The following is a 23,609-nucleotide window of genomic DNA, read 5'->3' as shown; positions in this document are numbered from 1 at the left end:
GCACCATAACCTTCTATTGTTCTCATACAATACAGCAGGAGAGAAGTATCTGCAGTCACAATGGAGCTTTAATGTGGCAAGGAACAAACACCACTGTACAGTAGTGCTATTAGATGAAAGATGAATGTTGTAGCGAACAGTGTGGGCTGACCTCTACCTCTATGTTTTTTTACTTCTGACCTTTGACCCCAGACTGATCTGTGTCTGTGTTCTCTGCGTCTCCATTCCAGGTGATGGTGTTTGTCTACGCTCAAGACTGACTTCTCTCCGTCCTCTGTGTTGTTCCCTTTGACCCAGACTGACCTGTGTCTGTGTTCTCTGCGTCTCCATTCCAGGTGATGGTGTTTGTCTACGCTCAAGACTGACTTCTCTCCGTCCTCTGTGTTGTTCCCTTTGACCCAGACTGACCTGTGTCTGTGTTCTCTGCGTCTCCATTCCAGGTGATGGTGTTTGTCTACGCTCAAGACTGACTTCTCTCCGTCCTCTGTGTTGTTCCCTTTGACCCAGACTGACCTGTGTCTGTGTTCTCTGCGTCTCCATTCCAGGTGATGGTGTTTGTCTACGCTCAAGACTGACTTCTCTCCGTCCTCTGTGTTGTTCCCTTTGACCCAGACTGACCCTTGTCTCTGTTCTCTGTGTGACCCAGGTGATGGTGTTTGTGTCGCTCGTAACGCCCCGGTGAGGACAGTAGACGTGGGTTAGGAGTGACTACTGCTTAGGAGTAGACGTGGGTTAGGAGTAACTACTGGTTAGGAGTAGACGTGGGTTAGGAGTGACTACTGGTTAGGAGTAGACGTGGGTTAGGAGTGAATACTGATAAGGAGTAACTACTGGTTAGGAGTAACTACTGGTTAGGAGTAGACGTGGGTTAGGAGTGACTATTGGTTAGGAGTAGATGTGGGTTAGGAGTGACTACTGGTTAGGAGTAGATGTGGGTTAGGAGTGACTACTGGTTAGGAGTAACTACTGGTTAGGAGTAGACATGGGTAAGGAGTAACTACTGGTTAGGAGTAGACATGGGTTAGGAGTAACTACTGGTTAGGAGTAACTACTGGTTAGGAGAAGATGGGGGTTAGGAGTAACTACTGGTTAGGAGTGACTACTGGTTAGGAGTAACTACTGGTTAGGAGTAACTACTGGTTAGGAGTAGATGTGGGTTAGGAGTGACTACTGCTTAGGTGTAGACGTGGGTTAGGAGTAACTACTGGTTAGGAGTCGATGTGGGTTAGGAGTAACTACTGGTTAGGAGTAGACGTGGGTTATGAGTAACTACTGGTTAGGAGTAACTACTGGTTAGGAGTAACTACTGGTTAGGAGTGACTACTGGTTAGGAGTGACTACTGGTTAGGAGTAACTACTGGTTCGGAGTAGATGTGGGTTAGGAGTGACTACTGGTTAGGAGTAGACGTGGGTAGGAGTAACTACTGGTTAGGAGTAACTACTGGTTAGGAGTAGATGTGGGTTAGGAGTAGACGTGGGTTAGGAGTGACTACTGCTTAGGAGTAGACATGGGTTAGGAGTGACTACTGGTTAGGAGTAGACGTGGATTAGGACGAGATGTGGGTAGGCGTAACTACTGGTTAGGAGTAGACGTGGGTAGGAGTAACTACTGGTTAGGAGTAGATGTGGGTTAGGAGTAACTACTGGTTAGGAGTAGATGTGGGTTAGGAGTGACTACTGGTTAGGAGTAGATGTGGGTTAGGAGTGACTACAGGTTAGGAGTAGACGTGGGTTAGGAGTGACTACTGGTTAGGAGTAGATGTGGGTTAGGAGTAACTACTGGTTAGAAGTAACTACTGGTTAGGAGTAGATGTGGGTTAGGAGTGACTACCGCTTAGGAGTCGATGTGGGTTAGGAGTAACTACTGGTTAGGAGTAGATGTGGGTAGGAGTAGACGTGGGTTAGGAGTGACTACTGCTTAGGAGTAGACGTGGGTTAGGAGTGACTACTGGTTAGGAGTAGACGTGGATTAGAACGAGATGTGGGTAGGAGTAACTACTGGTTAGGAGTAGACGTGGGTAGGAGTAACTACTGGTTAGGAGTAGACGTGGGTTAGGAGTGACTACTGGTTAGGAGTAGACGTGGGTTAGGAGTGACTACAGGTTACGAGTAGACGTGGGTTAAGAGTGACTACTGGTTAGGAGTAGATGTGGGTTAGGAGTAACTACTGGTTAGGAGTAGACGTGGGTTAGGAGTGACTACAGGTTAGGAGTAGACGTGGGTTAGGAGTGACTACTGGTTAGGAGTAGATGTGGGTTAGGAGTAACTACTGGTTAGAAGTAACTACTGGTTAGGAGTAGATGTGGGTTAGGAGTGACTACTGCTTAGGAGTCGATGTGGGTTAGGAGTAACTACTGGTTAGGAGTAGATGTGGGTAGGAGTAGACGTGGGTTAGGAGTGACTACTGCTTAGGAGTAGATGTGGGTAGGAGTAGACGTGGGTTAGGAGTGACTACTGGTTAGGAGTAGACGTGGGTAGGAGTAACTACTGGTTAGGAGTAGATGTGGGTTAGGAGTAACTACTGGTTAGAAGTAACTACTGGTTAGGAGTAGACGTGGGTTAGGAGTGAATACTGATAAGGAGTAACTACTGGTTAGGAGTAACTACTGGTTAGGAGTAGACGTGGGTTAGGAGTGACTATTGGTTAGGAGTAGATGTGGGTTAGGAGTGACTACTGGTTAGGAGTAGATGTGGGTTAGGAGTGACTACTGGTTAGGAGTAACTACTGGTTAGGAGTAGACGTGGGTTAGGAGTGACTACTGGTTAGGAGTAGACATGGGTAAGGAGTAACTACTGGTTAGGAGTAGACATGGGTTAGGAGTAACTACTGGTTAGGAGTGACTACTGGTTAGGAGTAACTACTGGTTAGGAGTAACTACTGGTTAGGAGTGACTACTGGTTAGGAGTGACTACTGGTTAGGAGTAGACGTGGGTTAGGAGTGACTACTGGTTAGGAGTAGACGTGGGTAGGAGTAACTACTGGTTAGGAGTAGACGTGGGTTAGGAGTGACTACAGGTTAGGAGTAGACGTGGGTTAGGAGTGACTACTGGTTAGGAGTAGATGTGGGTTAGGAGTAACTACTGGTTAGAAGTAACTACTGGTTAGGAGTAGATGTGGGTTAGGAGTGACTACTGCTTAGGAGTCGATGTGGGTTAGGAGTAACTACTGGTTAGGAGTAGATGTGGGTAGGAGTAGACGTGGGTTAGGAGTGACTACTGCTTAGGAGTAGATGTGGGTAGGAGTAGACGTGGGTTAGGAGTGACTACTGGTTAGGAGTAGACGTGGGTAGGAGTAACTACTGGTTAGGAGTAGATGTGGGTTAGGAGTAACTACTGGTTAGAAGTAACTACTGGTTAGGAGTAGACGTGGGTTAGGAGTGAATACTGATAAGGAGTAACTACTGGTTAGGAGTAACTACTGGTTAGGAGTAGACGTGGGTTAGGAGTGACTATTGGTTAGGAGTAGATGTGGGTTAGGAGTGACTACTGGTTAGGAGTAGATGTGGGTTAGGAGTGACTACTGGTTAGGAGTAACTACTGGTTAGGAGTAGACGTGGGTTAGGAGTGACTACTGGTTAGGAGTAGACATGGGTAAGGAGTAACTACTGGTTAGGAGTAGACATGGGTTAGGAGTAACTACTGGTTAGGAGTGACTACTGGTTAGGAGTAACTACTGGTTAGGAGTAACTACTGGTTAGGAGTGACTACTGGTTAGGAGTGACTACTGGTTAGGAGTAGACGTGGGTTAGGAGTGACTACTGGTTAGGAGTAGACGTGGGTAGGAGTAACTACTGGTTAGGAGTAACTACTGTTTAGGAGTAGACGTGGGTTAGGAGTAACTACTGGTTAGGAGTAGATGTGGGTTAGGAGTAACTACTGGTTAGAAATAACTACTGGTTAGGAGTAGACGTGGGTTAGGAGTGAATACTGATAAGGAGTAACTACTGGTTAGGAGTAACTACTGGTTAGGAGTAGACGTGGGTTAGGAGTGACTATTGGTTAGGAGTAGATGTGGGTTAGGAGTGACTACTGGTTAGGAGTAACTACTGGTTAGGAGTAGACGTGGGTTAGGAGTGACTACTGGTTAGGAGTAGACATGGGTAAGGAGTAACTACTGGTTAGGAGTAGACATGGGTTAGGAGTAACTACTGGTTAGGAGTGACTACTGGTTAGGAGTAACTACTGGTTAGGAGTAACTACTGGTTAGGAGTGACTACTGGTTAGGAGTGACTACTGGTTAGGAGTAGACGTGGGTTAGGAGTGACTACTGGTTAGGAGTAGACGTGGGTAGGAGTAACTACTGGTTAGGAGTAACTACTGGTTAGGAGTAGATGTGGGTTAGGAGTAGACGTGGGTTAGGAGTGACTACTGATTAGAAGTAGACGTGGGTTAGGAGTGACTACTGGTTAGGAGTAGACGTGGATTAGGACGAGATGTGGGTAGGAGTAACTACTGGTTAGGAGTAGACGTGGGTAGGAGTAACTACTGGTTAGGAGTAGATGTGGGTTAGGAGTGACTACTGCTTAGGAGTAGATGTGGGTTAGGATTAACTACTGGTTAGGAGTCGACGTGAGTAGGAGTAACTACTGGTTAGGAGTAGAAGTGGGTTGGGAGTAGGCGGAACAACTGGTTAGTAGGTGGGTAGGCGGAACAACTGGTTAGGAGTAATTACTGGTTAGGAGTAGACGTGGGTTAGGAGTGACTACTGGTTAGAAGTAGACGTGGGTTAGGAGTGACTACTGGTTAGGAGTAGACGTGGATTAGGACGAGATGTGGGTAGGAGTAACTACTGGTTAGGAGTAGATGTGGGTTAGGAGTAACTACTGGTTAGATGTTACTACTGGTTAGGAGTAGATGTGGGTTAGGATTAACTACTGGTTAGGAGTCGACGTGGGTAGGAGTTACTACTGGTTAGGAGTAGATGTGGGTTAGGAATAACTACTGGTTCGAAGTAACTACTGGATAGGAGTAGATGTGGGTTAGGAGTGACTACTTGTTAGGAGTGACTACTGGTTAGGAGTGACCACGGGTTAGGAGTAGACGTGGGTTAGGAGTAACTACTGGTTACGAGTAGATGTGGGTTAGGACGAGACGTGGGTAGGAGTATCTACTGGTTAGGAGTAGATGTGGGTTAGGACTATACGTGGTTAGGAGTAACTACTGGTTAGGAGTAGATGTGGGTTAGGAGTAAATACTGGTTAGGAGTAACTACTGGCAAGGAGTAGACGTGGGTTAGGACTATACATGGTTAGGAGTAACTACTGGCAAGGAGTAGACGTGGGTTAGGAGTAACTACTGGTTACTTTAGTACCCTCTCCAGTAGCCTGGAGTCCATGGTTACAGTAACTTTAGTCCCACTCCAATAAACTGGAGTTATTGTAACTGTAGACTGCAGTCTACTGGAGTGTTTACTAAAGTTACTGTAACTGTCGACTCCAGTCTACTGGAGTGTTTACTAAAGTTACTGTAACTGTAGACTCCAGTCTAATGGAGAGGGTACTAAAATTACTGTAACAGTGGACCCCAGTCTATTGGAGTGGGTACTAAAGTTATTGTAACTGTAGACTCCAGTCTACTGGAGTGTTTACTAACGTTACTGTAACTGTAGACTCCAGTCTACTGGAGTGTTTACTAACGTTACTGTAACTGTAGAACCCAGTCTACTGGAGAGGGTCCGAAAGTTACTGTAACCGTAGACTCCCGTCTATTTTCGAGGGTACTAAAGTTACTGTAACCGTAGACTCCAGTCTGATGAAGAGGGTACTAAAGTTACTGTAACCGTAGACTCTCATCTATTGGAGATTGTACGAAAGTTACTGTAACCGTAGACTCCAGTCTACTGGAGTGTTTACCAACGTTACTGTAACTGTAGCCTCCAGTCTACTGAAGAGGGTGCTAAAGTTACTGTAACTGTAGACTCCAATCTACTGGAGAGGGTACTAAAGTTACTGTAACTGTAGACTCCAGTCTACTGGAGTGTTTACTAACGTTACTGTAAAGTTACTGTAACCGTAGACTCCAGTCTGTTGGAGAGGGTACTAAAGTTACTGTAACCGTAGACTCCAGTTGATTGGAAAGGGTACATAAGTTACTGTAACCGTAGACTCCAGTCTACTGGAGAGGGTACTAAAGTTACTGTAACCGTAGACTTCAGTCTATTGGAGTGTTTACTAACGTTACTGTAACTATAGACCCCAGTCGACTGGAGAGGCTACTATAGTTACTGTAACTATAGACTCCAGTCCACTGGAGTGTTCACTGACGTTACTGTAACTGTAGACTCCAGTCTACTGGAGAGGGTACTAAAGTTACTGTAACTGTAGACTCCAGTCTACTGGAGTGTTTTCTAACGCTATTGTAACTGTAGACTCCAGTCTACTGGAGTGTTTACTAATGTTATTGTAACTGTAGACTCCAGTCTACTCGAGAGGGTACTAAAGTTACTGTAACCTTAGACTCCAGTCTATTGGAGAGGGTACTAAAGTTACTGTAACTGTAGACTCCTGTCTACTGGAGTGTTTACTAACGTTACTGTAAAGTTACTGTAACTGTAGACTCCAGTCTGTTGGAGAGGGTACTAAAGTTACTGTAACCGTAGACTCCAGTCTATTTTCGAGGGGACTAAAGTTACTGTAACCGTAGACTCCAGTCTGATGAAGAGGGTACTAAAGTTACTGTAACCGTAGACTCCAGTCTATTGGAGAGGGTACTAAAGTTACTGTAACCGTAGACTCCAGTCTATTGGAGAGGGTACTAAAGTTACTGTAACTGTAGACTCCTGTCTACTGGAGTGTTTACTAACGTTACTGTAACTGTCGACTCCAGTCTACTGGAGTGTTTACTAAAGTTACTGTAACCGTAGACACCAGTCTATTGGAGTGGGTACTAAAGTTATTGTAGACTAGTACCCTCTCCAATAGACTGTAGACTCCAGTCAACTGGAGTGTTTACTAAAGTTACCGTAACTGTAGACTCCAGTCTACCGGAGAGGGTACTAAAGTTACTGTTACCGTAGAATCCAGTCTATTGGAGAGGGTACTAAAGTTATTGTAACTGTAGACTCCAGTCAACTGGAGTGTTTACTAATGTTACTGTAACTGAAGACTCCAGTCTACTGGAGTGTTTTCTAACGCTACTGTAAATGTACACTCCAGTCTACTGGAGTGTTTACTAAAGTTACCTTAACTGTTGACTCCAGTCTACTGGAGAGGGTACTAAAGTTACTGTAACCGTAGACACCAGTCTGTTGGAGAGGGTACTAAAGTTACTGTAACCGTAGACTCCAGTTGATTGGAAAGGGTACGTAAGTTACTGTAACCGTAGACTCCAGTCTACTGGAGAGGGTACTAAAGTTACTGTAACTGTAGACTTCAGTCTATTGGAGTGTTTACTAACGTTACTGTAACTGTAGACTCAAGTCTACTGGAGAGGGTACTAAAGTTACTGTAACCTTGGACCCCAGTCTATTGGAGTGGGTACTAAAGTTATTGTAACTGTAGACTCCAGTCTACTGGAGTGTTTACTAGAGTTACTGTGACTGTAGACTCCAGTCTACTGGAGTGTTTACTAACGTTACTGTAACTGTAGACTCCAGTCTACTGTAGTGTTTACTAACGCTACTGTAACTGTAGACTCCTGTCTACTGGAGTGTTTACTAACGTTACTGTAACTGTCGACTCCAGTCTACTGGAGTGTTTACTAAAGTTACTGTAACTGTAGACACCAGTCTATTGGAGTGGGTACTAAAGTTATTGTAACTGTAGTCTCCAGTCAACTGGAGTGTTTACTAAAGTTACCGTAACTGTAGACTCCAGTCTACTGGAGAGGGTACTAAAGTTACTGTAACCTTAGACTCCAGTCTATTGGAGTGGGTACTAAAGTTATTGTAACTGTAGACTCCAGTCAACAGGAGTGTTTACTAATGTTACTGTAACTGAAGACTCCAGTCTACTGGAGTGTTTTCTAACACTACTGTAACTATAGACTCCAGTCTACTGGAGTGTTTACTAAAGTTACCTTAACTGTTACTAATAGTTACTGTAACTATAGACTCCAGTCCACTGCAGTGTTCACTGACGTTACTGTTACTGTAGACTCCAGTCTACTGGAGTGTTTACTAAAGTTACTGTAACTGTAGACTCAAGTCTACTGGAGAGGGTACTAAAGTTACTGTAACCTTGGACCCCAGTCTATTGGAGTGGGTACTAAAGCTATTGTAACTGTAGACTCCAGTCTACTGGAGTGTTTACTAGCGTTACTGTGACTGTAGACTCCAGTCTACTGGAGTGTTTACTAACGTTACTGTAACTGTAGACTCCAGTCTACTGGAGTGTTTACTAACGCTACTGTAACTGTAGACTCCTGTCTACTGGAGTGTTTACTAACGTTACTGTAACTGTCGACTCCAGTCTACTGGAGTGTTTACTAAAGTTACTGTAACTGTAGACACCAGTCTATTGGAGTGGGTACTAAAGTTATTGTAAGTGTAGTCTCCAGTCAACTGGAGTGTTTACTAAAGTTACCGTAACTGTAGACTCCAGTCTACTGGAGAGGGTAATAAAGTTACTGTAACCTTAGACTCCAGTCTGTTGGAGAGGGTACTAAAGTTATTGTAACTGTAGACTCCAGTTGATTGGAAAGGGTACGTAAGTTACTGTAACCGTAGACTCCAGTCTACTGGAGAGGTTACTAAAGTTACTGTAACCGTAGACTTCAGTCTATTGGAGTGTTTACTAACATTACTGTAACTGTAGACCCCAGTCGACTGGAGAGGGTTCTAAAGTTACTGTAACTGTAGACTCCAGTCTACTGGAGTGTTTTCTAACGCTATTGTAACTGTAGACTCCTGTCTACTTGAGTGTTTACTAACGTTACTGTAACTGTAGACTCCAGTCTACTGGAGTGTTTACTAACGTTATTGTAACTGTAGACTCCAGTCTACTGGAGAGTTTACTAAAGTTACTGTAACTGTAGACTCCAGTCTACTGGAGTGTTTTCTAATGCTACTGTAACCGTAGACTCCAGTCTACTGGAGTGTTCACTAACGTTACTGTAACTGTAGACTCCAGTCTACTGGAGAGGGTACTAAAGTTACAGTAACCGTAGACACCAGTCTATTGGAGAGGGTACTAAAGTTACTGTAACTGTAGACTCCAGTCTACTGGAGAGGGTACTAAAGTTACTGTAGCTGTAGACTTCAGTCTACTGGAGTGTTTACTAACGTTCCTGTAAAGTTACTGAAACCGTAGACTCCAGTCTGTTGGAGAGGGTACTAAAGTTACTGTAACCGTCGACTCCAGTCTATTGGAAAGGGTACGAAAGTTACTGTAACCGTAGACTTCAGTCTATTGGAGTGTTTACTAACGTTACTGTAACTGTAGAACCCAGTCTACTGGAGAGGGTCCGAAAGTTACTGTAACCGTAGACTCCCGTCTATTTTCGAGGGTACTAAAGTTACTGTAACCGTAGACTCCAGTCTGATGAAGAGGGTACTAAAGTTACTGTAACCATAGACTCTCATCTATTGGAGAGGGTACGAAAGTTACTGTAACCGTAGACTCCAGTCTACTGGAGTGTTTACTAACGTTACTGTAACTGTAGACTCCAGTCTACTGAAGAGGGTGCTAAAGTTACTGTAACTGTAGACTCCAGTCTACTGGAGAGGGTACTTAAGTTACTGTAACTGTAGACTCCAGTCTACTGGAGAGGGTAATAAAGTTACTGTAACTGTAGACTCCAGTCTACTGGAGTGTTTAATAACGTTACTGTAACTGTCGACTCCAGTCTACTGGAGAGGGTACTAAAGTTACTGTAAATGTAGAGTCCAGTCTACTGGAGTGTTTACTAACATTACTGTAACTGTAGACTCCAGTCTACTGGAGAGGGTACTAAAGTTACTGTAACCGTAGACTCCAGTCTATTGGAATGTTTACTAACATTACTGTAACCGTAGACTCCAGTCTACTGGAGAGGGTACTAACGTTACTGTAACCATAGACTTCTGTCTATTGGATTGGGTACTAAAGTTACAGTAACCGTAGACTCCAGTCTACTGGAGAGGGTTCTAAAGTTACTGTAACCGTAGACTCCAGTCTACTGGAGAGGGTACTAAAGTTACTGTAACTGTAGACTCCAGTCTACTGGAGTGTTTACTAACGTTACTGTAAAGTTACTGTAACCGTAGACTCCAGTCTGTTGGAGAGGGTACTAAAGTTACTGTAACCGTCGACTCCAGTCTATTGGAAAGGGTACGAAAGTTACTGTAACCGTAGACTCCCGTCTATTTTCGAAGGTACTAAAGTTACTGTAACCGTAGACTCCAGTCTGATGAAGAGGGTACTAAAGTGACTGTAACCGTAGACTCCAGTCTATTGGAGAGGGTACGAAAGTTACTCTGACCGTAGACTCCAATCTACTGGAGTGTTTACTAACGTTACTGCAACTGTAGACTCCAGTCTACTGAAGAGGGTACTAACGTTACTGTAACTGTAGACTCCAGTCTACTGGAGAGGGTACTAAAGCTACTGTTACCGTAGACTCCAGTCTATTGGCTAGGGTACTAAAGTTACTGTAACCGTAGACTCCAGTCTGTTGGAGAGGGTACTAAAGTTACTGTAACCCTAGACTCCAGTCTATTGGAGAGGGTATGAAAGTTACTGTAACCATAGACTCCAGTCTATTGGAGAGGGTACTAAAGTTACTGTAACTGTAGACTCCAGTCTATTGGAGAGGGTACTAAAGTTACTGTAAATGTAGAGTCCAGTCTACTGGAGTGTTTACTATTGTTACTGTAACTGTAGACTCCAGTCTACTGGAGAGGGTTCTAAAGTTACTGTAACCGTAGACACCAGTCTATTGGAGTGTTTACTAACATTACTGTAACCGTAGAATCCAGTCTACTGGAGAGGGTACTAACGTTACTGTAACCATAGACTTCCGTCTATTGGAGTGGTTACTAAAGTTACTGTAACCGTAGACTCCATTCTACTGGAGAGGGTACTAAAGTTACTGTAACCATAGACACCAGTCTACTGGAGTGTTTACTAATGTTACTATAACTGTAGACTCCAGTCTACTGGAGTGTTTACTAACGTTACTGTAACTGTAGACTCCAGTATACTGGAGTTTTTACTAACGTAACTGTAACTGTAGACACCAGTCTATTGGAGAGGGTACTAAAGTTACTGTAACTGTCGACTCCAGTCTACTGGGGAGGGTTCTAAAGTTACTGTAACCGTAGACTCCAGTCTACTGGAGAGAGTACTAAAGTTACTGTAACTGTAGACACCAGTCTACTGGAGAGGGTTCTAAAGTTACTGTAACTGTAGACTCCAGTCTACTGGAGTGTTTACTAACGTTACTGTAACTGTAGACTCCAGTCTACTGGAGTGTTTACTAACATTACTGTAACTGTAGACTCCAGTCTACTGGAGAGGGTACTTTAGTTACTGTAACTGTCGACTCCGGTCTACTGGAGTTTTTACTAACGTAACTGTAACTGTAGACACCAGTCTACTGGAGAGGGTTCTAAAGTTACTGTAACCATAGACTCCAGTCTATTGGAGTGGGTACTAAAGTTACTGTAACTATAGACTCCATTCTACTGGAGTGTTTACTAACGTTACTGTGACTGTTGACTCCAGTCTACTGGAGTGTTTAATAATGGTACTATAACTGTAGACTCCAGTCTACTGGAGAGGGTACTAAAGTTACTGTAACTGTAGACTCCAGTCTACTGGACAGGGTACTAAAGTTACTGTAACCATAGACTCCAGTCTATTGGTGAGGGTACTAAAGTTACTGTAACCGTAGACTCCAGTCTATTGGAAAGGGTACTAAGTTACTGTAACCGTAGACTTCAGTCTATTGGAGTGTTTACTAACGTTACTGTAACTGTAGACCCCAGTCTACTGGAGAGGGTACTAGAGTTACTGTAACTATAGACTCCAGTCTACTGGAGTGTTTACTAACGTTACTGTAACTGTAGACCCCAGTCTACTGGAGAGGGTACTAAAGTTACTATAACCGTAGACTCTAGTCTACTGGAGAGGGTACTAAAGTTACTGTGTGTACTGTAAAGTGGCTGTGCGCTCCTGGGCTGTCTCTCCTCTCCTCAGACAAACACCGTTATTTATGAGCATTTATTCATGGCATTTATTAAAGGAGAGGAAAGTGAGAGAAATTGAGGTCAGGCACCTCTTTAGAGCGGGTTCCTCGGGGGAGAGCTGTAAACAAAGAGGAAGGATGTGTGTGAGAGTCAGAGTCCTGCTCTGCCCCCGTAGATACCATGAACAAACTTTACAGCACTCAGATAGAGGCCAATTAACAGGCCAGGGAAGTGAAGTGCAGCTCTCAATCACTCGGTGTGTGTTGTGTAAGTGTTTTATCTACTGGGTGTTTGACTGCCTTCTACATATACTGTGAATGAGAACAGCTCAGGTGTTGAATGTGCTTGAGGAGGACAGTAAGGATATTTAACGTGTAGACCGTAGACTAGAGTTCTGGTTGAAGAACGAGGTGGGCCGACAGACCTACACCTATAGATGTAGACAGATAGTCAGTGGTGTGTAGCTTGGCCCATGCTCTAGTCCAGTTGGACCCAACCACACTCACTATTTCTTGTCCAGGCAGAGTAGAGTAGCGTATGATGAGAACCTGCTGGTCAGAACCTGCTGGTCAGAACCTGCTGGTCATGATTGACTGTCGCCATGGGCTCAGGATGAATGGAATCAATCACACAGGACAGGGATCAATAGACAGCCACGCACGCACTCACTCACACACACTCACACAAACACACACACACACACACACACACACACACACACACACACACACACACACACACAGAGAGAGAGAGACACAGACACACACACACACACACACACACCAGTGTCAGGGTTGGCCTGCTGCTCCTTCAGTGATTTCTGAAAGCCTCTCCTCTCCACTTCACACAACTACTGTACCACTGGGGCTACGGCATTTACCGCATTCTCAATGTGTCTTTTTGTGTGTGTCATGTGTGTACGCATGTGTTGTGCGAACACACTCTCTTAGTTAATGGTGTGTGTGCATGGAGAATACACGGGTGTATCTGCAGCAGTCCTCAGAGGACGACGGTTAGTCAGACTGTATGTCTCTCCGTATTTAAATCTCCCCCAGCAGAGAGAGAGAGCAGTACAGCAACATGAGGCAGAGTGATAAATCTACTAACCTTTCCTTTATTCCTCGGGGCCAACCCAAGATTGATGTGCCTCTAATCTTCCCTCCTATTTATATGGGGAAATGTATAAATATACAAATCATATCATTTTTCACGCTTTGTAAATCCACAAATACAGACGAGAGATTGTGTAGTGGGTTAAAAATGGTGCCTCGTGGCCTGGTTTGACAGAATGGATGAATTAGTTAAAGATAAAGTGTGTGTGTATGCCTGGGAATATACATATTTTAATTGTGTGTAGCACAATAATACACATAATTATCTGTTGTTTATAGTGCCTGTAAGGAGACTAAAATAGACATCAGAAAGCTAATCAACTGTAAAGAGGACTGTGTGCTCCTGTTGAGCTGTGAATTAGACCCTCAGTACAGATGGGGCTGCAACACTTTAGTCAGTGATACAGTAAGATACAATTATTGTTGCATTCTTTTGATTTCTGATGTTAACCGTTAAATAGAGTAAACCCATGTTTAAAGCGGTTTGTTCCATGGTTTATACAGTATATGATTAAAGCTGTTTGTTCCATGGTTTATGTAGTATATGATTAAAGCTGGTTGTTCCATGGTTTATACAGTATATTATTAAAGCTGTTTTTTCCATGGTTTATACAGTATATGATTAAAGCTGTTTGTTCCATGGTTTATACAGTATATGATTAAAGCTGGTTGTTCCATGGTTTACACAGCATATTATTAAAGCTGTTTGTTCCATGGTTTATACAGATTAAAGCTGGTTGTTCCATGGTTTGTACAGTATATGATTAAAGCTGTTTGTTCCATGGTTTATACAGATTAATGCTGTTTGTTCCATGGTTTATACAGATTAAAGCTGGTTGTTCCATGGTTTATACAGTATATGATTAAAGCTGTTTGTTCCATGGTTTATACAGATTAAAGCTGTTTGTTCCATGGTTTATACAGATTAAAGCTGGTTGTTCCATGTTTTATACAGCATATTATTAAAGCTGTTTGTTCCATGGTTTATACAGTATATGATTAAAGCTGGTTGTTCCATGGTTTACACAACATATTATTAAAGCTGTTTGTTCCATGGTTTATACAGATTAAAGCTGGTTGTTCCATGGTTTGTACAGATTAAAGCTGTTTGTTCCATGGTTTATACAGTATTTGATTAAAGCTGGTTGTTCCATGGTTTATACAGTATATGTCAGGACCCGGTTACGAACCTGGGTCTCCGGAGTGAGAAACAGTCACTTAACCAACTGAGCCACGAATAGTCAGCAGAACCCAGAAGCTGAGGCAGACACAGCAGTACTTAAGACGGTGTATTTAATAAAGTAAAAAAGGAGAAGTCCTTCAATACAAAAATGGTAAATCCAAAAGGTGGTAGGAATAGCACAAAAAAGCCTTAAGAGATACTCAAAAACAAAAACAGAATTCCACAAGAGCATCCACCGGAATCGACAAGAATACACAGAACACTAGGGCTGGGTGCTAACATACAAACACAGAGCACAGAACTGAGGGAAACTAAGGGTTTAAATACAATCAGGGTAAACGAGGCACAGGTGCAAATAATAATGGGGAACAAGGGAAAAAACATAAGGTCAAAAAGCACAATGGGGTCATCTAGTGACCAAAACCCGGAACAACCCTGGCCAAATCCTGACAGTATATAATTAAAGCTGTTTGTTCCATGGTTTATACAGATTAAATCTGGTTGCTCCATGGTTTATACAGTATATGATTAAAGCAGATTCTTCCATGGTTTATACAGTATATGATTCAAGCTGTTTGTTCCATGGTTTATACAGATGAAAGCTGGTTGTTCCATGGTTTATACAGTATATGATTAAAGCTGTTTCTTCCATGGTTTATACAGTATATGATTAAAGCTTGTTGTTCCATGGTTTATACAGTATATGATTAAAGCTATTTGTTCCATGGTTTATACAGTGTATTATTAAAGCTGTTTGTTCCATGATTTATACAGTATATGATTAAAGCTGTTTGTTCCATGGTTTATACCGATTAAAGCTGTTTGTTCCATGGTTTATACAGTATTTGATTAAAGCTGGTTGTTCCATGGTTTATACAGTATATGAAATAAAGCTGGTTGTTCCATAGTTTATACAGTATATGAAATAAAGCTGGTTGTTCCATGGTTTATACAGTATATGATTAAAGCTGTTTGTTCCATGGTTTATACAGATTAAAGCTGGTTGTTCCATGGTTTATACAGTATATGATTAAAGCTGGTTGTTCCATGGTTTATACAGTATATGATAAAAGCTGGTTGTTCCATGGTTTATACAGTATATGATTAAACCTGGTTGTTCCATAGTTTATACAGATTAAAGCTGGTTGTTCCATGGTTTATACGGATTAAAGCTGGTTGTTCCATGGTTTATACGGATTAAAGCTGTTTGTTCCGTGGTTTATACAGATTAAAGCTGTTTGTTCCATGGTTTATACAGATTAAAGCTGGTTGCTCCATGGTTTATACAGTATATGATTAAAGCAGATTCTTCCATGGTTTATACAGTATATGATTCAAGCTGTTTGTTCCATGGTTTATACAGATTAAAGCTGTTTGTTCCAAGGGTTTATACAGTATATATGATTGAAGCTGTTTGTTCCATGGTTTATACAGTATATGATTAAAGCTCGTAGTTCCATGATTTATACAGTATATGATTAAAGCTGGTTGTTCCATGGTTTATACAGTATATGATTAAAGCTGTTTGTTGCATGGTTTATACAGTATATGATTAAAGCTGGTTGTTCCATGGTTTATACAGTATATGATTAAAGCTGGTTGTTCCATGGTTTATACAGTATATGATTAAAGCTGTATGTTCCATGGTTTATACAGATGAAAGCTGGTTGTTCCATGGTTTATACAGTATATGATTAAAGCTGTTTGTTGCATGGTTTATACAGTATATGATTAAAGCTGTTTCTTCCATGGTTTATACAGTATATGATTACAGCTTGTTGTTCCATAGTTTATACAGTATATGATTAAAGCTGGTTGTTCCATGGTTTATACAGTATATTATTAAAGCTGTTTGTTCCATGATTTATACAGTATATGATTAAAGCTGTTTGTTCCATGGTTTATGCAGTATATGATTAAAGCTGTTTGTTCCATGATTTATACAGTATATTTTTAAAGCTGGTTGTTCCATGGTTTATACAGTATATGATTAAAGCAGATTCTTCCATGGTTTATACAGTATATGATTAAAGCTGTTTGTTCCATGGTTTATACAGATGAAAGCTGGTTGTTCCATAGTTTATACAGTATATGATTAAAGCTGTATGTTCCATGGTTTATACAGATGAAAGCTGGTTGTTCTATGGTTTATACAGTATATGATTAAAGCTGTTTGTTCCATGGTTTATGCAGATTAAAGCTGTTTGTTCCATGGTTTATACATTATATGATTAAAGCTGGTTGTTCCATTTTTTATATAGTATATGATTAAAGATGTTTGTTCCATGGTTTATACAGTATATGATTAAAGCGGTTTGTTCCATGGTTTATACAGTATATGATTAAAGCTGGTTGTTCCATGGTTTATACAGTATATGATTAAATCTGGTTGTTCCATGGTTTATACAGTATATGATTAAAGCTGGTTGTACCATGGTTTATACAGTATATGATTAAAGCTGTATGTTCCATGGTTTATACAGATTAAAGCTGGTTGTTCCATGGTTTATACAGATTAAATCTGTTTGTTCCATGGTTTATACAGATTAAAGCTCGTTGTTCCATGGTTTATACAGATTAAAGCTGGTTGTTCCATCGTTTATACAGTATATGATTAAAGCTGTTTGTTCCATGGTTTATACAGTATATGATTAAAGCAGGTTGTTCCATGGTTTATACAGTATATGATTAAAGCTGTTTGTTCCATGGTTTATAGAGTATATGATTAAAGCTGGTTGTTCCATGGTTTATACAGTATATGATTAAAGCTCGTTTTTCCATGGTTTATACAGTATATGATTAAAGCTGTTTGTTCCATGGTTTATAGAGTATATGATTAAAGCTGGTTGTTCCATGGTTTATACAGTATATGATTAAAGCTGGTTGTTCCATGGTTTATAGAGTATATGATTAAAGCTGGTTGTTCCATGGTTTATACAGTATATGATTAAAGCTCGTTTTTCCATGGTTTATACAGTATATGATTAAAGCTGTTTGTTCCATGGTTTATAGAGTATATGATTAAAGCTGGTTGTTCCATGGTTTATACAGTATATGATTAAAGCTGGTTGTTCCATGGTTTATACAGTATATGATTAAAGCTGGTTGTTCCATGGTTTATATAGTATATGATTAAAGCTGCTTGTACCATGGTTTATATAGTATATGATTAAAGCTGCTTGTACCATGGTTTATGCAGTATATGATTAAAGCTGGTTGTTCCATGGTTTATACAGTATATGATTAAAGCTGTATGTTCCATGGTTTATACAGTATATGATTAAAGCTGTTTGTTCCATGGTTTATACAGTATATGATTAAAGCTGGTTGTTCCATGGTTTATACAGTATATGATTAAAGCTGGTTGTTCCATGGTTTATACAGTATATGATTAAAGCTGGTTGTTCCATGGTTTATACAGATTAAAGCTGGTTGTTCCATGGTTTATACAGATTAAAGCTGGTTGTTCCATGGTTTATACAGTATATGATTAAAGCTGTATGTTCCATGGTTTATACAGATTAAAGCTGGTTGTTCCATGGTTTATACAGATTAAAGCTGGTTGTTCCATGGTTTATACAGATTAAAGCTGGTTGTTCCATTGTTTATACAGATTAAAGCTGGTTGTTCCATGGTTTATACAGATTAAAGCTGGTTGTTCCATGGTTTATACAGATTAAAGCTGGTTGTTCCATGGTTTAAACAGATTAAAGCTGGTTGTTCCATGGTTTATACAGATTAAAGCTGGTTGTTCCATGGTTTATACAGGTTATAGCTGGTTGTTCCATGGTTTATACAGATTAAAGCCCTGCGTAATAAATGGATTGCATATAGATGTACTTATGCTATGTCAACAAACGCTATAGTCTTCTAATTGTTAAAGTATTTACAAATGCCTTATTAAGACGTTAATAAGCAGAACATGTTGGAGAAAGACCTCTTGAGTAGTAGTTGATCTCTCCTGTTTGTCCTGCTGTCCTCGTGTCTGTCTCTCCGTCCATCTGTCAGTCTTGTATTAGTGGGGGAGGGAGCACGAGGCTGATTCCACTCTAAGCCCACAACGGGATAATGCATGACTTATTTGTGCTGGGAAATTGGCGCACATTAATATTTATAGGTGTTTTTTAATCTCCCGTATGCATATGTAGTGGAGTATACAGCACCTCTAAGGTCAATTAAAAAATGTGCCATTATTTATCCTACCTTTTAAAAGTCAAAAGTGATTCCAGTATATTTTCTGTCATAATGTTCATTAATTGACTCGGGGGTTGAAGAGGCTGTCAATCTATCTTAGATATCTTAATGCAGCCACTAGAATAAAGAGTGCTGCTGGAATAATGGTTATTTATTGAGCTAGTTCATCATGTCTATGCAAATCATGTCTATCAGAGTGAAAGAGACAACGTTTCTCATTAAGTGGAACATGAATGGTCAGACCATGTGTTGGTCTCTCCATACTACTTTTGATAAGGGTTATTTCGCATGTGTGTGCCCTCAGCATGTGTGTGCCCTCAGCATGTGTGTGCCCTCAGCATGCGTGTGCCCTCAGCATGTGTTAGCCCTTAGCATGTGTGTGCCCTTAGCATGTGTGTGCCCTCAGCATGTGTGTGCCCTTAGCATGTGTTAGCCCTCAGCATGCGTGTGCCCTCAGCATGTGTTAGCCCTTAGCATGTGTGTGCCCTTAGCATGTGTGTGCCCTCAGCATGTGTGTGCCCTCAGCATGTGTGTGCCCTCAGCATGTGTGTGCCCTCAGCATGTGTGTGCCCTCAGCATGCGTGTGCCCTCAGCATGCGTGTGCCCTCAGCATGTGTTAGCCCTTAGCATGTGTGTGCCCTTAGCATGTGTGTGCCCTCAGCATGTGTGTGCCCTTAGCATGTGTTAGCCCTCAGCATGTGTTAGCCCTTAGCATGTGTGTGCCCTTAGCATGTGTGTGCCCTCAGCATGTGTGTGCCCTTAGCATGTGTTAGCCCTCAGCATGTGTTAGCCCTTAGAATCTGTGTGCCCTCAGCATGTGTGTGCCCTTAGCATGTGTGTGCCCTCAGCATGTGTTAGCCCTTAGCATGCGTGTGCCCTCATCATGTGTTAGCCCTTAGCATGTGTGTGCCCTCAGCATGTGTGTGCCCTCAGCATGTGTGTTCCCTTAGCATGTGTGTGCCCTCAGCATGTGTGTGCCCTCAGCATGTGTGTGCCCTCAGCATGTGTGTGCCCTCAGCATGTGTGTGCCCTTAGCATGTGTGTGCCCTCAGCATGTGTGTGCCCTCAGCATGTGTGTGCCCTCAGCATGTGTGTGCCCTTAGCATGTGTGTGCCCTCAGCATGTGTGTGCCCTCAGCATGTGTGTGCCCTTAGCATGTGTGTGCCCTTAGATTGTGTGTACATGTAATGTGTGTGGTGTATGAGTGCATCGTGAGTATGCCTGTGTGAGAACTCCACCTACACTGAGGAGCCCACTAGTTTGTTCTCTCCAGTTTGATGGGTCCTCTCTGTGAGATGAAAGGTGCAGGCCTGTCACAGCGACCCAGCACCAGAGAAGTGTACAGTGGCTCAGCTCAGCAGTGGAGGTGAAGAGCCACCTAGTGGCCAGGTTAGGGTACAGCAGGACAGCCCTCCTCCGCCCCTCTTTTGGTGTGGAGGAGAGGCACCCTATTCCCTATATAGTGTATTACTTTTGAACCCAGTGAACCCAGATTGAGCCGTTTTAGAGCCATGGCCACGAGTCCATCGTGGCTTTAGAGCCATCTAGAGCCATTGCCAGCAGCATACCACCCTGCATATCACTGCTGGTTTGCTTCTGAAGCTAAGCAGGGTTGGTCCTGTTCAGTCCCTGGATGGGAGACCAGATGCTGCTGGATGTGGTTTCATCTGGTCTAAAAAAAAAAAGAAATATCCCAATTCCCCAGGGCAGTGATTGGGGCACTGTGTAGGGTGCTGTCTTTCGGATGGGATGTTAAACGGGTGTCCTGACTCTCTGAGGTCATTAAAGATCCCATGGCACTTATCGTAAGAGTAGGGGTGTTAACCCCAGTGTCCTGGCTAAATTCCCAATCTGGCCCTATCACGATCACCTAATAATCCCCAGGTTACAATTGGCTCATTCGTCCCCCTCCTCTCCCCTGTAACTATTCCCCAGGTCATTGCTGCAAATGAGAAAGTGTTCTCAGTCAACTTACATTGTAAAATAACGGATAAATAAATACAAATAAATCTGTTCTAGTCAGTGAAGTGGTGTCTATGGCCGGTACACCAGTATGTATGGTGTAGGTCTATTGTATGGTGCTGAGAGCAAGTTTGAGTCAGTATAGCTGTAGACTGGGAGGTTTACTGCTTGTTTTAATTAGAGATGTTGACTTGTATTGAAGGCCAGTCTCATTTAGTGGAGAGGTACTGAGAGGTGCTCTAGTGTAGACTGCAAACAGGAAAGAGGCATTGCGATGGATGGATGCCCATTGATGTGGATGAAAGGATGGTGACTCTGTCTCTCTCCCATCCACCCCTCTCTCTTCCTCTCTCCCATCCACCCCTCTCTCTTCCTCTCTCCCATCCACCCCTCTCTCTTCCTCTCTCCCCTCCACCCCTCTCTCTTCCTCTCTCCCATCCACCCCTCTCTCTTCCTCTCTCCCATCCATCTGGTTTTTTATCTGTCACTCTCTCTAGGGGGGTGTGTGTGTGGTGGTGGCAGTGAAGTGTATCTTTCATCTTCTGTACTATACAGTACTGTGTCTTTGATGGGGTTTCATGTCCTGTTGCGTTGACAGGGTGTCTGTCGGGGGGGAAGCGTTTTTCTCTGTAGACGTTCAGACACGGCGGAGACGGTAAGCCACCTGGGACTCCACGCCGCCCGCCTGCCGTTACACAGGACCGCAACACGCTCATTAATGTCTATATTTGCCTTCGTTTGGGGCTATTTTTACACCGCCAATGATCTTTTGAACGTGTCTGAGTTGCCGTGACGATCTGTCACTACTGTACGCCCAAGCTGATAGCGCAGACCAAAGAGTGATAAACTGCAATGAGACAGAAACACACTCAGAGAACACACACACAAACACACAGTCGGATACAGGTAACACACACTGACAACGACACTCTGACTAGATGTATAAAACAGTGGTGTAGATCAACAGAAAAGTACTGCAAAGGAAAATACACATTTTAGTATAATAGCTCAGTCTGGTAGCCTCATAGCCTGAGGGACCGGTCTGACATGTAACCTTGGTCATGCAAACCAACTCACTCTCTCATCGTCCTGTTTAATTGCTACATCATTAGGTTGTAGAAGGCTGAGTTGAGTGTGTGGTTCCGCTGTGCCTCCCACAGTGTTCCTCTGAGAAAACAAAGAACTGTGCCTGGCTTTCATCTCCTCTCTCCACACACACACACACACACACACACATTTCACACATTACACACACATGCATGTAAGCACATAACACACTGTACACACAAGCCATGTGCATGCAAACCCCTCCACCCCGGACATAGACCTACATTCTGTTCATACTGTACTGGATGTACTGTACCCAGAGGAAATGTTTTGATCAGACACAAAGGTAGAGATGGAGCAAGAGTGATAGGAAAAAGAGAGCGGTAAAGTGGAGTAGAGTGTAAGTAAGTGGCAGCTCCTCCACCAGCTCCTGCGCCCGCTCCACCAGCTCCTCCCGCTCTGCCAGCTCCTCCTCCCGCTCTGCCAGCTCCTCCTCCCGCTTTGCCAGCTTCTCTTCCTGCTCCGCCAGCTCCTCCACCCGCTCCGCTGGCTCCTCTGCCCGTTCCTCTGCCCACTCCGCCAGCTCCTCCACCCGTTCCGTCAAAGCCTGTCAAAGTAAGGGGCCAAACATTGACTATCAAGGGCTGGCCAAATGAAATCAACAATTAACCATCCTGTCTGTCACAATCTTGCTAAGTAAATTAACACTTCATTGCATGCTGAGTTGTGCTTGTGGGTATCACTGTTGGCCGGTGGTGGAGGGAGCTAGTTATGTAGATCTGAATAACAGAAGAGCTGGCAGTATTACAGAGAATGGAGTGATGGTAGTACTGCCTAGTGCATCAGTATAGAGTAGAGGGATAGAGGACAGTCCAATGGAGTCAGGGCTATGTCCTGTATGTTTGTACAGGGACATTGCATCCTAATTGTTGATGTTGCTTTTATATCACTTGCACAGGCAGTTGACTTTTAGCTAGTTGTATTGTGTGTGGAGTTTGATGTCAGTTTTACTGAGCACTAACATGATATACAACCGGTGTCATACTGTGGTTAACGGTGTGTGTCTAGTTGGAGCCGTGGTAGTGGTGTGCGTGCCGTGTGTGTACAGTGCTCTGATGCCTCAGGCTTGGCCGCTCCTTGACGCTTAGCATCATCTCTCTCTCGCAAACTCATACACAGATACACTTAGGTACACCTATCTAGTACCGGGTCAGGCCCCCTTTGCCTCCAGAACAGCCTGAATTCTCTGGGGCATGAAAACATTGCCTAATTGGTGTCAAGGGACATACCCGTGTGCCAGGAAGACATTGCCTTATCTGACAAATCTCAGTTCCTGTTGCGTCATGCTGATGGCAGAGTCAGGATTTGGTGTCAGCAGAATGACTCCATGGCCCCACCCAGCCTGGTGTTAATGGTACAGGCTGGTGGTGTAATGGTGTGGGGAATGTTTTTCCACTCCCCAATTGTCTAGTGTTGGTGATCGCGTGCCCACTGGAGCCACTTCTTCTTGTTTTTAGCTGATATGAGTGGAACCCAGTGTGGTCGTCTGCTGCAATAGCCCGTCCGTGCGTTCCAAGATGCTGTTCTGCAGTTCTGCATACCACTGTTGCAATGCACAGTTATTTGCCTGTTAGTGGCCTGCCTGTTACCTTGCACGATTCTTGCCATTCTCCTTCGACCTCACATCAACGAGCTGTTTTCACCCACAGGACTGCCGTCCTGCTTGAAAAGCCCAGGAGGCCGACCGTTTCTGAGACACTGGAACCGGCGTGCCGAGCACCGATTATCCTACCACACTCAGTCACTTAACGTTGAATTGAACAGTAACTGAGTGCCTCAATCCCTGTATGCCTGCATTATATAGCAGGTCACTCACTGCCACTTGAATCACTGTCTGTAGGAGCGGACCATTTTCGTGAACTGGGTGGTATACATAATAAACTGACCTGACAGTGTAATACCCCGATACTACAATAGCATACATGATCATGTTTATTGAAAGATA

The 23,609-nt window shown here is 43.0% G+C and overlaps 1 pseudogene; it reads left to right on the top strand.

Annotated features, from left to right (window-relative positions):
• LOC135519719 (activating signal cointegrator 1 complex subunit 3-like) overlaps positions 1-23,609 on the top strand; it is a 223,170-nt pseudogene that overhangs the window by 146,208 nt on the left and 53,353 nt on the right.

The sequence above is a fragment of the Oncorhynchus masou genome, chromosome 29 (assembly GCF_036934945.1).
Source record: "Oncorhynchus masou masou isolate Uvic2021 chromosome 29, UVic_Omas_1.1, whole genome shotgun sequence".
Lineage (NCBI taxonomy): Eukaryota > Metazoa > Chordata > Actinopteri > Salmoniformes > Salmonidae > Oncorhynchus > Oncorhynchus masou.
Note: the sequence above shows the minus strand (reverse complement) of the source record. Positions and strands in the feature narration are given on the sequence as shown.